Source organism: Felis catus, chromosome B3 (genome assembly GCF_018350175.1).
Source record: "Felis catus isolate Fca126 chromosome B3, F.catus_Fca126_mat1.0, whole genome shotgun sequence".
Classification (NCBI taxonomy): domain Eukaryota; kingdom Metazoa; phylum Chordata; class Mammalia; order Carnivora; family Felidae; genus Felis; species Felis catus.
In genome coordinates, this window is record NC_058373.1 from 43,683,185 (window position 1) to 43,699,902 (window position 16,718).

At 45.3% G+C, this 16,718-nt stretch overlaps 1 protein-coding gene and 1 long non-coding RNA gene across 2 annotated transcripts in view; both read left to right on the plus strand.

The window, feature by feature from the left end:
* RORA (RAR related orphan receptor A) overlaps positions 1-16,718 on the plus strand; it is a 718,773-nt gene that overhangs the window by 129,377 nt on the left and 572,678 nt on the right. The gene's annotated exons all lie outside the window — the stretch shown is intronic.
* On the plus strand, positions 1,683-16,712 carry LOC109500647. Its single transcript, XR_002158334.3, has 2 exons — positions 1,683-2,983; positions 3,084-16,712. It is a non-coding gene; the product is annotated as an uncharacterized LOC109500647 (long non-coding RNA).

Here is a 16,718-nt window from a genome sequence, read left to right on the forward strand (position 1 = left end):
AGTTACGGACTTTGTGACTGCCTAGAGGGTCGTTTGCCTTGAGGATCCTCCTCTCAGCTGCGAAGTAAGAATTAAAATGCTGAGGCTTTTTATGTGGACTGCGGTGATCGCTTCATCCAAAGCCACAACGGTACCAGGCAAGGGCACCAACCTTGACACTTGTTCAAGTCCTTGTGGTTGAGGGCAAGTCAAGTGATGGATAGCCCAGATAGATTTATTCAGAGTTAAAAAAAAATCCAAGTGAGTTACACAAGGAGACCTTCTACTTCTCTTGGGTCTTGTCTACTTTAGAACTGTATTTGATGTATTTATTCCAAAGATGTTTATGGTGCTTGTCTTCATGCACTGCCTGTGTGCTAGGCACTGAGGATAAAATGTAAAGGAGGAGACATGGGCCTTGCTGAAGGAGTTGACTGTCAGGGCAGAGGGGGAAGACCAGGAGTGGGATATCTCAGTGGAGCAAGCTGGGCTGGGCGGCCGCCGAGAGGGCATGGGAGCTGGTGGTCAGCAGTGAGGTCCGAGAAAGGTGGGACAAGTGGGCCTTAGGATTTAGTGGAAAGGGTTTGGATTTTATTCCTGTTCTGTGGCTGTTCCTTTTATTTACTTTGCATGCAGAAAGTCTCTCCAAGTCCAGACATTAAGCTGCAGCTCCAGTGTGTCCGAACAGCACACAGGAGGGGGCAGACGCCTGTCTCATTTGCTCCCCGTGACTCCCCACTTATCAGTCTTGCCCATCTTTCTGGACCCTGCCCCGGCCTTCCTTCACCACAAGATCCTCCCGGCTTCCCGTTTATAACATTTCCCTTCCTGTTGGCCTTTTTATAGTACTTCCCACATTCTGCCTTGTTTAAAATTCTTGGTGTTGGTCCCCCTGGTAAAGTGGGAGCCTTGGGATGCCAGGGCCTTATGTTGTTCACGTTTTCTTTTGCATCCATTGCCATGCACAGGTGCCTTCTGCATGGGAGATGCCCAATAAATATTTATCGAGTTGAAACCACTCAAATCTGGATAGGAAGCTAGCAGGGAATAGTTGCCCAAAGCACTGCACGGGAGAGAAGCTGATCTGAGAGCACCATGGGGAACGTACCATACGCACCCACAAAGTGGTTTCATTCTTGTATTTGTTCGGACTTGCCGAGGAACTTAATGGGTCCATGATAGATGGTTTCATTTACTAGATGGATTGGATCGAGAGGCTTGTGAACCTGGAAACCTTTAGAATTAAATTCCAGTTCCAAGGAGGGCATGTTACTCATTTTTAAAATTCTAAACGTAATGCATAATTACAAAAATTCAAACCATTAAGAAAGTACATGAAGTTAAAAAAAAAATTAAAATCAACCTCTCTCCTATCCCTCGTACTAACCTCCCTCAGAGGTAATTGTTGCGCATAATTCTTTGTTTATTCTCCAAGAATGTCTCACCTGATAGTACATCTCCCTTCGTCCGTGTCAGTACCTACAGATGTGTTTCTTTTTATTACTGATTGCATAATCTTCCCTAATGTGGCATGTTATTGACATGTTCCTCCTTTGAGATCTGTTGATACTGTTTCCAGTTTCTCTCTTTTTTTTTTTTATTTTTAAAATTTTTTTTCAACGTTTTTTATTTATTTTTGGGACAGAGAGAGACAGAGCATGAACGGGGGAGGGGCAGAGAGAGAGGGAGACACAGAATCTGAAACAGGCTCCAGGCTCTGAGCCATCAGCCCAGAGCCTGACGCGGGGCTCAAACTCACGGACCGTGAGATCGTGACCTGGCTGAAGTCGGACGCTTAACCGACTGCGCCACCCAGGCGCCCCTGTTTCCAGTTTCTTACTCTTTGCAGTGAACTCTTGGCACATCTTGCTACCACCCAAATGGTGTGGTCAGCTCAGTCAGAGTATGAGCACCTTACCCGTTCTTAACACGTCTTGACTACCTACTGTGTGTCGGGCACTTGCCTTCCATAGTTTGCCAGACCACACAAAAACCAATTAGGTATTGCCTGTGCTGTCAGGGAGCTCGTAGCCTGGTTGGGACAGTTGGCTCTACCTACCTAACAATCCACTGTAATGAAAGCTAGACTCCAGAGCTGTATGAGGCGTCAGGTGTCGTGGTTACCAAGTGACAATGATCAGGTGGGCTGGTGGGTGTCAGAAAGGGCTCTGTTAATGAGGGCTGGGCTTGAAGGTGGGTGGGGGGGGGGAGGGTGTCGAGAAGGGCCTTCTGGAACAGAGCAAAGCACTGAGAATGGAGTGGCCAGCATGTAGGATGTTGAGAGAGGACAAAGAGGAAAAGATGGGGCAGCAGCTGTAGGCCAGGACCAAACTGCAGAGGCCTTTGTGCCACGTGAAGGGACTTGAAAGAAACCTGAGTAAGAATGAGTTGGGCGTGTTTCCTGAGCCCTTTCTCACTCCGCTGCATTTAATGCAAATATGCAAGACATGCTGCATATTCAAAGCCACAGCATAATGAGCTGTTTTCGAGAAGAGTTCCCTGCTCTGTCACGGCAGCCTTGCTAATAAGCCAGTCTGAGTGTAGAGTTGCTCTTCCAGTAAGCTGTGCTTTCCAGTGGACAGCCCCTGAGTCCTGGTGACCTTGCAGTGGGCAACATCTTTCTTGCTCTCTCCCCCACTCCCGCCCTCCTCTCCCTCTGTGTGGAGACCGTGCAGAAAGGCCGAGCATCTTTTGTGGATTCTGCACATAAATGGATAGGATTGGTCCCCAAGGATGTCAGCTTGGCAACCTTTAGAGTGTGAAATCCATTTAAAAAGGGATCAGGAAAAGAAATTCAGAAAGAATGGGAGAAGACTGTTTAGATGGGGTGGTTTATACAGTTAGTGGGTTTAATTTTTATTTCCTGGAAAGGGTTTGAGAGAAAGACATGTGAGGTAAATTCTCCTGTGAAGTGCTTATAGAATTGCTACTCCATCAGCAAGGAAACCGCAGACCAGGGCATAAGTACTGTGAATTTAAAGCAACCTTGGATTAAATTCCTCAGGTAAGCCTGCTAGTCATGTCTCCCCAGTGCCTATTTATCCAGATGTCCTTTTGGGATGGGACAGGACTGGTTTTTAATGACTCTGAACTGCCTTCCCTAGGCACTGGAGGCTGCGTTTTGCTGACTGTGGAAGCTCTTTGTGTGAGCTCGCAGGCTGCTGTGTGTAAGGAAGATTCGGCTCTCCCCTTGTCCCTGCGTGCCTGCCCATGTCAGTTTCTCCATCTCTGAAATGGGGATTATAACCTCGCAGGAGGCCTTTGTGGCAACAGATAATTTTGTTAAGAAAAATAAAGATTTATGGTTTTAAAATATGCACGTCTAAAATAGCTACTGGTGCTATTTGGCTGTCTTTGCCTGAATTTCTCTATGCCTGTAAGTGAGATTCAGCATTTTCTTGTGGACTGTGAATTGTTGCTACTAAATGAGCTTGTCAGTCTCTGCTAAAGAACAAAATGTCCTTGGATTTACCCCACACTGCATTGCTTTATGCACTTACACCGGAGTGCTAAATACGGAACGTGCCCAATTCTGATTTTTCCCCAGAAGGCTGCAGCTCCAGAAGGGACACTGGCATACACAGCCACTCCCCAGAGCCACGTAGAAGCCTCGGGAGCCTTTGGACTTGGCTCTGCCGCAGACTTGCCCCCACGCGGGGCCTGGGCGGGATGCTGCCCACTAGACTTCCTTTCTCATCTGCAGACTCTCAGCTCTGGCACTCGTCCGGAAGAGCCGATCTTTGCTGCTTTAACTTCTCGTAGTTGGCATTGAATTTTTGGGCTTTTTCTTTGTGGTTTGTGACTCCTAATTCCAAACCTTCTGGTTATTGTAAAATAAGCAACAGGAACAATCCAGATGCCTTTGGGGTATGTCTCCTGACTCTGAGGACCAGGTCTTTGATGTGAAAGGTGGAAGTTTGCCTGACTTAAGGAGAATACTTTGTGTCCCAGGGTACTGCTGCGTGTTCATGGCCTCTCAGGGCTGCCTCCAGCGGATAAGGAGGGTACAGAAAATAACGGACCCTGGGTCCCCAGGCCCCTGACACTCTGTTGAAACAAGCATCCTTATTTGTTACCTGATTTGCCTGCAAGATTTTGCATAAGAGACAAGAAAAGGGTTCTGCTGCTTAAAAAAAAAAAAAAAAAAAGAGTGTTTAAAACCTCTAGTTCACGCACTCTGGGATTTTGTATCCTTGCACAGCCTTGGCGCGGTCTTATCTTTTTCTCCATGAAAGTGGAAAATGCATTTGTCACCCGGGCCCAGCCCTCAGACTGGGTTGATATTTACACAGTTGCCAGGATTCCTCAGACAGGTAGCCATTGACCTTGCTTCGTTGTTTGCAGTCTTTTTATTAGTGGTTTTGTATATGGCTTCCTTTAAAATCATTAGTACATTTTATTAAAAACTCTTTCCAGAAAATAAGCCTTTAAAAGGTGTTCTCATTTTAAAAAATATTTATAATAGTATCTTTTGATAAACAAATTACTCTAATAATAGATGCTTCCTGGAAACTGCCCCGTGTGATTATCTCTGCACATCCTAGTTTTCCCTGCCCTTCAGACATGTGCGGTTATTCTCCTGCCGGGCTTCTGATGGATCCTGGGACAAGCCAGTTCAGTACCCCTCTGCAGGCTACTGGAAAAAAATCTGGCAATGAGGATCTGACCATTGACTCCTCTGATCATAGCTTGATGCCCAAAGAACAAGCTGTCCATCCATGCCCTGAATTCTCTGCTTCATTCAGTAACCTTTCTTGAATGCCTGTAATGGTTCAGGTGTTGTGCTGGGCCCTGAATTCCAGAATTCAATGGGATATGGAATATCCCATATGATTCCACCATTTCTGCCTGGATCCTGTGCGTGGAGAAATAGGGGCTTACCATTCCATAACCGGCTCACATGGCACCTCCTGTGAATTCTTCACGTAAGCAAAGGAGCACCTTTTTCTGGTTTTGGACGTTCTGTGCACATCTATCTATCCATTCTCCGTCATCAGGATTATGGTAGCTGCTTGTCTATCATTGGACGCTGCCCTTGGAGGGTATCAACTGGGTCATACTGGTCATTGTATCCCCAGCATTTGGTCCATCCCCAGATGATGTCCATCTACTGGAGCTAGGAGAAACCAGGAATGCAGGTCACATTCTTGGAAAAGGAGCCTTCACTACAGTCAGACCAGCTCACACCAGCATTGTATCCCCAGCCCCAGATATCTCCTAGCTGTCCAAAAAATATTTCCTTTTACTTCCTGGTCTTTTCTGTTTGGGCTGGAAATAACTTACCCTCCTCTTTATGACATTATTTCTTTCTACTTTTAAAAATAGTTGTTTGTGGCTCAGTCGATGAAGCATCCAACTCTTGATTTCGGCTCAGATCATGATCTCACAGGACGTGAGATTGAGCCCCACGTCAGCCTCTGGCCTGACAGTGCGGAACCTGCTTGGCATTCTCTATTTCCCTGTCTGTCTGCCCCTCCCCTGCTTGCTCCTGGACTCTGTCTCTCTCTTTCAAAATAAACATGAAAAAAAATTTAAATAGTTTTCCGTATTTAAACGGTAGCCTCTTCTTTCCCACTGGAGTCTGAGATCGCAGAGGCTAGTTAGTCACTTGTCTCACTCACCTTCGTCTTCCTTCGAGAGTCATAGCATATACTGTGCTTGATGTGTTTTATGGGCTTGGGCACATCTTGGTTCAGAGAGCTGGTATGACTGCATTGGAGGCTCTTTTCCCAAGAATGTGAGCTGCGTTCCCGGGTTGTCCTATCTCTAGTAGACGGACATCATCTGCGGATGGGGCAGAGAAAAGGCTGGGCCCTGTACTGGTGACTGTTAAAAATAGATCAGCCGCCAACCACTCAAATATCTGCTACATGGGTTCTGCTGCTTTCTATCTTGTAGGCATATTTGATTAGAGTGGGTAAAAGGAAAATACCACTCCGAGGTCATTTAATGGTCTAGCTCTTCCTTCCTGTAACTGTAGGGTGAATTTCTGTCCCATAAATCTATAGGTCTTTGTGGGGGCAATAATTCTCAATATTTTGAGATCGCCTTGGGATTTGCAGAAACCTCAGTGTTTTTGTTTTCCCCTAAAGCAATAGCAATGCGTGTCTCTTGATCATTTATCCTTAGGAGGAAAGGATAGGTCTTTTCAATGAATATTACACCATGACCTGCAAAGTTCATCAGTATGCGGCTTTCTCCTGTGCCCAAGTCCTACATGTGAGAGGCATAGTCCCGGGCCATGCTGAATGGTGGTGAGGATATCGGGCCACCTGCTTCACAGGACTTGGCACTGGAGCCAGGGAAGTTCGTTGTTCTCCTCCTGAAATAATTTCTGTCCTCCGTGGCCCTGGGAGTGTGATAGACATGGTTTCCCTTTGATTTAGTGCCTCCCTGCTCAAACCCCATTTCATGGAGCTCTGCCCCTCTGTCGACTGTGAGTGAAGGATAACAGGACATAAACTACTTGTAGACGTGATGGAGCCAAAGAAAGATCGTTGCCTTCTGAGTTAGTTAGCTTCAGAGATGGCTGTCAAGTTTTCAGTACTGATGTGAACAGTTTTGCTACGACCACTACCCCCCGGAGGTTGATGTGAAAGTACTTCACTCTAGAAAAGCCCCAAGTCCAGATGAGCGCTCTGCCTTACTGTTGACCCACCTGTTGTCACCACCGTGTCATGGAATTTCGTATGTGTGTTGCACTCTCCCAGATGGGATGTCGACATCCCCACGATTGAGGTAAGCTCTGAGCATAAGAATAAAAAAAAAATCAACAGCTCAGCTTGGTGGTAGAGGGAGGAATGTATTGTTTGCCTGTGTCTCCAGGCTTCGGGGATAATGTGCAGATAATCTGCCATGTGGCTTTGTGCCTACATCATTTGGTTGACTCATGTCCTTGGCAGACCCATATGTGATGCACAAGTAGTGCGATACCTTAAGTTGTGTTTGGGGAAGCTCTCAGTCCACGTTGGTCTCTAATGGCACGTCTTGTATTCATACTGAAAGAACCCAGTCACAGGAAGGGAAGCTTTACTATCTAGTGGGAATTTAAGAAACCTATCACACCTAGAAGAACATTGCCTTTTCATGTTCACTTATCCCTTGGTGAGATGATCAAGTAAATACTATGACCTTAGTCACGTGAGAGAGCTGTCAGTCATTAGTCTAACCAGGGAGTCAAAGTAACAAGAGTAGTACGTCTTTAGGAAGGCTCTAACAGAATTAAGCAGCAGTGTTCACAGCAAGTGAAAGGGGTGGATCTGGGAGCTGGGGGGTAAACGTCCCAGTAGGTCTGCACACACTTCATTCACCTGCACAGTGCATTAACCTCCTCTAGAGTTTATCTGGAGGGAGGAGCTCTGGAGAAGCCCCTGAATCTCTAGTTTGAATTCCCTTAGCACACTGATTCCAAACCTCAGATGGTATCTGTTGACTGGAGGGGAAGGAGGTTACTAATGTGGTTAGTACTCACCATTCTGTACGCGGTGCCAGCACCTCCCAGGGCGGTTTGTGACATTCGAAATTCCACCTAAAATGTGTCCTTTTTCACTTGGCAATATGTAAGCTCCTCTGATGGTAGAGATTTAAGTAACTGGAGAATGCTGTTTAAGTGAAATCTCATGGAAGACACACCCAGAGATCATTTTCATTCATATTTTTTTTCATTTCTTTTGGCAGCAATAATGCAGTATTTCTGTGTTTCATTATTATGTAGTGTTATGGGGCATATTCTTTGTGGGTTTAGATTCCAGAGTAGCGTATCTGATCTATACTTCATAAAGCAGTGTTAGCCAAGTAATTTTGCTGAAAAGCAGCCGCTTTGGCAGAAAGGGAAGAGCCTCTTATAAAAAGAACATATTACGAAGCCGGACTGGAGTTCATTGGGACCAAGAGATGTTGGCTACCAAAGGTCTAGAGACTAAAAGTTTGCTTGATTTGATTTAAATTTCAATTTCATTTAACTTTTTTTTTTTTCTTTTTGGACAGTCTGTCAACCTTTAACTTAAAGTGAGTTTCATGTTTGCTTATCACCAACACATTTGATAACTTCTTCCCTGAAGAACGGTCACACTGAGCTAAACACTATAGGTGACTGTATATCGTAACCATGGAAACTATTGTCAATGACTTATTAAGCATTCTTTGTCCTGATCCCAAACAATACATCGTGTATTGTCCAAGTTCCCTGGAGGGTTGCCTTTTCCCTTATCATATAGACTGAATTTAGTCTTATTTCTATCTTGGTTTTTTTTTTCTATTGTTCGATGATGGTATTGGCTTCTTAAAACGTAAAAGCCAGTTTGGGGACCACCATTAAGTGGTTAGAAGTCTTTTTAAAATGTGCATCAAAGAAAATGTCACCATGTGCCATTATATTACAAGTCAAGAAAACTGAACCTGACTTTGAGTCTTTTTTTTTTTTTCTAATGAGTATGGATCCATAGAAACAGTGGTTACGTTTCTAATAATGGCTGGGTACTGGTCCTCAGCAGTCCAAGATACCATTAGACACTGAGCGAGGGTATGTTGACTCTGCTTTTCCTGATGTTTTTTTCATGTGAAGTTGCTTGTGGATCAGTAGAGAACATCAAGGGAATGTTTTCAAAAGTTTGTGGTTTTTTTTTAAGTTTATTTATTTAGAGAGATGGTGCGTGCATGACTGCATGGGCAAGAGGAGGGGAGGGGCAGAGAAGGAGAGGGAGAGAATCCCAGGCAGGCTCCATGCTGTCAGACCAGAGTCCAACATGGGGCTGGAAGATCTGAGCTGAAAACAAGAGTCAGTGGCTTAACCAACTGAGCCGCCCAGGCACCCTTCCAGTACTCAGTTTTAAGGCTATCTGACTGAAGAAGCTGGGTGGGGCTAAATTTCTCAGTCCTCCCGAACCTCCCAGAGGGCTTTGTGGTATCCTTTGTTGGAACACCATAGGGAGGCCTGCCCCTGGGCAGAGGGAGTCTTTGTGCTTGGAGAGCCCGAGAGCCCTGGGCCTCCTTCATTCAACAAGCCCTTGAATCAGGCTCAGGCAGTGGTAGTTGTGGTGGTGCTAACGGCCGCCCATTTTGATGGCAATTTGGCAAGGAGTCAAACTTTGGCCCTAAAGCAGAGGTGGTGCAATTAGACAGCTGAGATGCATTCTCTAAACACACACTTTTAATTGATTTCAGCTTGTTCAGTTCACAAAGATAGAGCTCTGACACATAGCAGCCTTCTTAGAGAGGCTTATTTTTACTTTCCCTTTATTCAGCAGCGTAATTCAACAGCAACAGAAGCAACAATAATACAGAGCTCTAAAGAGCGCGTATTTGGCATGGCTGGGATACAAAAAGTATTATTAAGAACTAATGAGTGAGATAGTTAGATGTTAACCGGAAAAGCATTAATGAGCAGAGGAGAATTCTGGCATAAACATCTGCTTCTGAAGCAGATGTTTTGTTACCTTGTAAATCTGCTGAAGAAAAGCCTGCGTAAATGGAACAGTGGACCGTTTTAGGTAATAGGAGTGACAGAATGATATCATGAGGTTTTCAGATCCTGTTGGTGGCTCTTCTGAAACTCAAAAATGACTCTCGAGGCAGTGAATTTGGGGGGGTGGGACAGAGTGGGGGTGACAAAGGATATCAGAGAAGAATTACAGTAGGAGATCACAATGAGCAGGAGGCCAGTGATAGCTGTCTCACAGGGAGAGATTTGGGTTTCTCATTACTTAAATAGCTTGACTCCTGTCCCATCTTGTCTAGGGCTCCACAGTCATCCCCATATAGATGGATTGTGGCTGTTGTCATCTTCTTGGGCTAGAGATTTGAGATCTGTTCTGCCCCCAACAAAAATTACCTAACCTTTGGCTGACTTACTGGTAGCTTAATTTATGTAGATGACTAAATGGCTAGTAATGAGTTAATGGTCACACTTTGCAGGATTACACAATGAGTATGCTTTAGCAGCTTTCCATCCTTCATCCAAGAGTCGCTAGTTGGCAAGATTTTCAGGGATTCCCAATGGAGGGTTAGGTGTTTTTTCAGAGACTTCAAATGACCTACTCTTGGCAACTGCCCCATTCACATCTACACGAGGGCAGCTTGATATGGGTTATTTTCACTCAGTATCCTAGAACAAACTTGGAGCTGGAAGGAAGCTTTAGAATCGTCTAGGTAGTCCAAAACCCTTAGAGATCCACCTGAAAAACAGAAGTTCCTAAAAATGATTCCACTAGCATCACCTGGCAGTTGGTGAAAGGGTTGATTCCCAGAACCCAGGCTCATGTCTGGAGCTCTTTCCACCGTGCCTCATTCTACACAGCTCCTGTGTCCTTCTCTCCCCTACTAAAGGTCAAGAATGGGGAGTTTCCTCTAGGGGGAAGAGTGCCTTCAGAGAAGACCATGGGCTTGCCCCATTTGGTGCTTTGAAAGTTAGAAGCAGGGGCTAGAACTGAAGTGAAAACCAGCCCCCAGACTGTATAGTTACGGATTGTCCTTCTGTAGCTTTCTTTATTTGTATCCGTCCTCAGAATGGTCACAGGCGTAGATATGGGGATTTTTATTTATTTTTTTTTGTAACCATTAAGTTTTGGAAAGCTGACAGTGTGGTTGCTTCTGCATTGGCATAGTTGGAGCCCGCTGCTTGTCTGCTAGTGAGCTGCAGAGGAACCCAGCAAACCATCCCACCACCAGGGACCCATAGCCTGCAGTGATGGTTTTGTTGATGCTGGATGAGTCTACTGTCTGCCACAAAAAACACTACCTCTGAAATTTTTCAGGAGACTTTGAGTAGGGGGATCTTAGCCATTTGTGGCTGCTCTGGGAGTCTTCCATGGTGCACCATGTTTATAAGAGATAGGCGTCTCAGCTCTGCATATGTGATGATTCCTTTTTCCGTGTGTGTGTGTGTGTGTGTGTGTGTGTGTGTGTGTTCATGTAAGAAAAAGCGTGAACAAAGCCATAGCTTCATGAAACAGGATGATATCCCAAGTTAGCAAGGCCTGTATTTTTCTATGGAATTCTTTCTCCTACGGAATTAAGGAGGGCCCTGGTGAAGAGTAGCCACTAATCTCTGATTTCTTCCCAGATCACAGGCATTTACTCCTAATCATGAGGGGCTTTGTATCCTCCCTAGGAGAAGCCACAAAAGCCCATGTTAACAGAATATTCTAAATTAATTCCTTCTGTTATGCTTGAGGTGCCGATTGATTTCTCTTGAAAGAAACTTTGCGTCTGTCATGTAGCTCATGGCGAGTCAGAGGCAGATTTTGTGTTACTTGAGGGGAAGTCTGTTTGACACCCCCAACGGTCCTGGGGACACAGGACGCCAGTAGAGCTTGTACTGGGCTGACATTGTGAAGGTGCTCATGAGGCTGCCATTTTGAATGGTGTCCATTGTGTTTGTGATTCATCATCTCCCTGAGAGCATTTCTTTCATGGGCATGATGATGACACAGGGAGACAGGAGATGTGAGCAGTGTTGCTGAGCCTTTGAGTTGCTCTCTTAAGTGACTCCTTCCATCATTATTCACTGCTGAGGGAAGAGGCTTCTGAAAGAATGCTTTGAAAAAAGAAAGAAATGTTTCTCTTGCTGTTGATCGTGGGTGTATTTCCTTCCTGGTGGATTTGCTCTTCTTCAGTTTACTAGCCCCCTTGGTCTCAGCACCCAGCCATTACCTCCCTTGATTCTCATACCGACCTCTGAGGTGTGTATTACTAACGAGTACTCGGAAGGTTGTGGAGATTCTGGAAATTACCCAAGGTAACACTGCTAGTCAATGATATGTTACACTTGAACTAAACTCCAACCCCTTCCCAAGCCTGTACTCTTAACACACTGTACGGGTGTGTCCCTCAACGCCTGTCACATGAAGCTCGACCTGTACTAAACTAGGTGGACATTGTAGAACAAATTGTCCTGGCCCTTGGAAGTGTGGATTTGTTCATGCTTTTCTCGCGTGAACGACACACATGTGTACACAGACTCATGAACACACACGCATACACACGTAGATTGCTTTGCTTAGTTTCCTTGTACCGATCTTTCAAGTCCTGGCTCAGACATGACCTCCTGCAGCCGAGCTTCTTCTATGAACCCTCCTCTTCACCCCTGCTGCTCTCTTGTGGCACTCTGCACAGCTCTGTTACAGCACTTACTATGTCCTGTTGTGTGTAGGACCTTTCCCTCTGGCCAGCATGTGCGTGCCTGAAGGTCAGGGGCCTTGTCTCAGGGCCTAACCCTGAGAACTTGTGGCCCTGCAGAGCTTGCTACGCTAGGCCTTGCCAACTCTCTAAATGTGAATGGAACCAAGTCGATAGCGGGATATTTGAAACCTATATGGCACTGATGATACAGGTAACCTGAACTTGAGGGGGGCCCATAGCCTGTGTACTCGAGCAGGTCTAGAAACGGCCTGCTAACAGAAGACATCTGTGCCTTCCTGCTTTCCAAGCACTGTGAAAATCTCCACAAGCAAAAGGTTTGAGGAACTATAACATTTATGGCTCCCTGGCCATAAATTCACTGAAGAACACATAAAGAATGCCATTCCCACAGGGTTATGGCAAAGATTCAGTATTGCAAACATCTGCATATGAGCAGTAAAGCTAACCTCTGGTGCGCACTGCTCGACTGTTATCGACATATTAACATTAGTGACAATCAGATGTGATTATCTGAGATGGCATTTTATCTGCCAACTGCAGACTTATGGCTTCTAAAAACCCAATTCGCTCCCTTTCTCATATGTTGTTTTTATATGACTCAAATCACATGCAGAAAATCGTGATGAGTGTGGCTCTGCTTTTGTGTTTTGGTGAATACGGGTGTGTATAAATTTTCAGTACTTAAATTGATTTTTAGCATCCTGGTTAGACTAGGCTCTCAAAAGTTTGTTAAACAGCTAACTAAGTAAATTGCAAAGCATTATGACTTTACATTTGAAGACACTACTGAGAGCCAGGAAGAGGGGATAGATGCTGGTACTGGCTGATAGGGTTTTTGATGTAACAGCTTTCTAATTAATTTACAAGGTTGGAGTGTATGTGTTACATGATGCATCTCGAGGTTTAAATCGCTGTCATTATCTCCTTCTTATTATTTAAACCAGGGTTTAGCAGAATTTTTCTGTTCAGAGCTAGATAGTAAATATTTTTGCCTTCGTGGGTCCTGGGTTCTCTGTAATAACCACTCCTTTCTGCCACTGTAAGGTGAAGGTAGAGAATACAGCAACAAATGAGTGGAGTTGTGTTCCAGTAAAATTGTATTGACAGAAATAGGCAATGGGCGATAGTTTGCTAACCTCTGGTTCAAGCAAATAATACATTTTTCTAGAAGGTATTGGGAGATGTAGGAAAAAAAAAATTTAGACCTTTTGCAAATGGACCTTTCCTCTGGCTCCCGTTCTATTTGGCAGTGTCTAAAGTGGCCAAATTAGATTTTAAGTTAAAACATAAAACTTTAAATCAAAATATGTTCTTTATGATAGCACAGTGATTCTTAATACATATTTGATTTTAGTTCATCGAATGCATTTAATGCATCTCCAGTAACAGTGACTTGTTACAGCAAAAGTTTTAAGAGGAGAGGGTGGCATTACTCTGTATTCTTTTCTCTAAATTCCCTTCTAAAACCGTATGAGCATGAACCATTGCATTGAGATAAGTAGAATTTCAGATGGGCAGAAATATATAGGTGTCGGAAAGCAAGAGCTTGGAATCAGAATTCCTTTCTGAAACCTAATGTCAGCATCGCTGACACAGGGCTTTCTCCATTTCACACCAGGCCATAGAACCTTTGAGAATGGACGTATGCTGGAACTTGCAAATATGTTACGGGTGATGGTCAGATTTCCGAATGGCAGGAGGGTTTCTGGTTTTACAGTTTGGAAAGGATTACAGAGCTAGGCGCAAGGGAAATAAGTGAGAGTATACCTTATCATACTTGTTTTTCTCTTTGTTTGAGGTTATTTTTTATGCCTCTCCACACGGTATGTGAGACGACCCAATTTGCATTGCACTATTCTGGGTGACTGAGGCGGTTGGCGAAACCGTGACCCAGGATAACAGCCCAAGCAAGTGGAGCCTATATAAATTATTCTTACTCCTTATTTGTTTATTTCAAAGCAGTGTTTCTACCTTGTAGTTTCAAGTGGTTTTCAAGACGTCCTCACCAGTGTGGCAACTGCTGACAGCTTAACGTTAAGCCTGTAGCCCTCCCCACCCAGGTCTTGGCTGCTTAGCTTTGCAAATTAGTGAGCAGAAGTTGGGGGCAAGAGAACAACTGTGTAATTGTAGGAGAGGCCTGTGACCCATCTAGCGGGAGTACTCTGTGGAATTCTTCATAAGGTCAGAGCCAGACAGTTGTGACTTCTCACGTGACCAGTTTGGGGATACCGCAGTGGGATGTTTGGAGGGGAAGATGCATGGTCCTCAGACATGCGGCTTCGGCATCACCAGCTTTTTAGAAATGCAAAGTCTCGGGCCCTGTGGCCAGGCTACTAATCAGAATCTTGGCAGGTGGGTCCAGGAATCTGATCTAAGCAGGTCTCATGCTGATGGTCCTGCCTACGAAAGTTCAAGAAACACTGCTTGATTCGCCAGCCAGTTAGCTCCATCTAGTACCTTTTTATGGTTTTGGAAATTGAGGGCAAGTGACTTGCCCAACATGAAGCCTGGGGGTGGGGACCTGGTGGTCTGATTTCCAGGCCAGGGTCCAAGACAGTGCCAGTTTAGGTAGATGACAAAGAGGCCAAGGGCCTTAAACAGAGTGGTGACTTGGGACCAATGTCTGCACACTGTGCCATTCATGTTGTGGTGGAGAGACCTGGTGGGAGGAGAGGTGGAAGAGTTGGTGACTGCCAGCTCTCCTCCTAACCCGGGGCAGCCTTTCTCCATTGAAGAGCCTGGTGACCCTGCTGTTGAACTTCCTCTTTTAAATAAACAGCTCCCTAGAGCATCCTCCGCTGAGCTTAGCAACAAGGGAGGAGGGAGTGAGGAGGGGCGGGAGGAGAAAGGCTCCCCCGTTATCATCATGTCAGTGCAATCACTGGGAATTACGGTTGAGGATTAAGAGTCACTTGGGGATAATTCAGCCAGGCTGGAGAGGGAAATACGCACCCGCGCGTGCGTGTGCACACACACACACACACACACACACCCCGTAAACATATTGCTAAAACTCCTGGCAGGAAACAAACAGCGCAGGAAAACAAGTATGGGCAGAACTGAAAGGGCCTGAATTTTGAATAGGTGGTATAGGCTCCAGAATGATCTGTTTCCTAAACACTTTGGGGGAAGTTGTATACACAGTGACTATAGCAGAGCAGCTGCTTCCCCAACTCTGTGCATTGCTCTGTTTCAGAACCAGCATCCCTTCTCCTCCAGGCATCTGTTCCTGAGAACACTTGAAGGTTCTGCCAAGAGGACTCAAACTGGCAATAGAATACTTGAAATGTAGAAGACGATACACACACACACACACACACACACACACACACACACACACGCTTCTAAAAAGACGCAGCAAGTCCCGAAGGAAAGTGTCGCCTATCTCCCAGAATCAGGTGCCTCTGCAGAAGGTCAAATACATTATCCATCTCTTGTGGTTGTCCTTGCACTGAAACAGGAGACCTCAGCCAGTTAATGTTTTGCTTTTCCCAGAGACAGTGTGGAATTGGATCACACTCTTTGGGTGTGTGCTGCCTGTACCAAGAATGTCTTTTCTCACCATGTGACGTGAATGTCCAGCCTGACGGGATTCTCCCTAAGCATGGTAAATGGAGTCTAGAAGAATCCTGTGTTTTTCCGATCAACTCTGAAAGAGCTAAATAGACCAGAGCAATCTAAAGTAGCGAGGGGAAATAATTTGTTCGCCTTCACTGAGAGTCTTGGCAGAAAATTCCACTGAGGGGCATGGCCGAGACCTCATGGGACCAGTTTCAAGTGAGAGCTCCCTTCACCCTTCGTGTGTCTCTCACTTGAGGTTGGCTGCGAGGCAATTAATTATCTCCATGGTAGAGGCCTCCTACTACTTCTTTCTAAGCAAGTCCCTAAGCAAGTCCCAGGCCTTAAACAGGGGTTAAACCAGGAAGGAAACGGCCCCAGGCTTTCCAAGTGTAGGTGCTCTTAATACCGCTCTGAGCCAAACAGAAGCAACTGTTAAAAACTGAGAACAAACTGAGGGTTGATGGGGGGTGGGAGGGAGGAAAGGGTGGGTGAGGGGTATTGAGGAGGGCACCTGTTGGGATGAGCACTGGGTGTAGTATGGAAACCGATTTGACAATTTCATATTTAAAAAGTTACCTTTATTTTTATACTCTTTTTCCAGTCTTCTTCAGGCTTTATGACTTGAGAGAGATCTTGTTGTTGTTTTGCGTAATGAGACTGACTTTATTTTATTTCCCGAGGGGGAGGAGTTCCAGAAGTGAGAAGGTGGGGGGAGGTGCAGGCCGAGGAGGATTTCTCTCCCTTTCCAAATCCTCCCCGTTAGCATTAGAGCACTACAGAATCCTTTTCCAGATGGACAAATGCTGCAACAGATGTGTCAGCAGTCGTGTATTCTGGGATTATTTGGGTTTGTTTAAATTGAGCTTACCCTGCACCAAAGGATTTTGTGGAAATATGTCGTGTTTTTGGACAAGGAGAGGTTTCCAGCCTCAGATGTGAAGGGGCTGAGAGATTACCCCATTCCAGAATGCCCATGGGTATGCGCGGCTCTGTCTTGGGGAATTGCTGCTTCAAGGCCAAAAAAGCTGAAAGAACACATC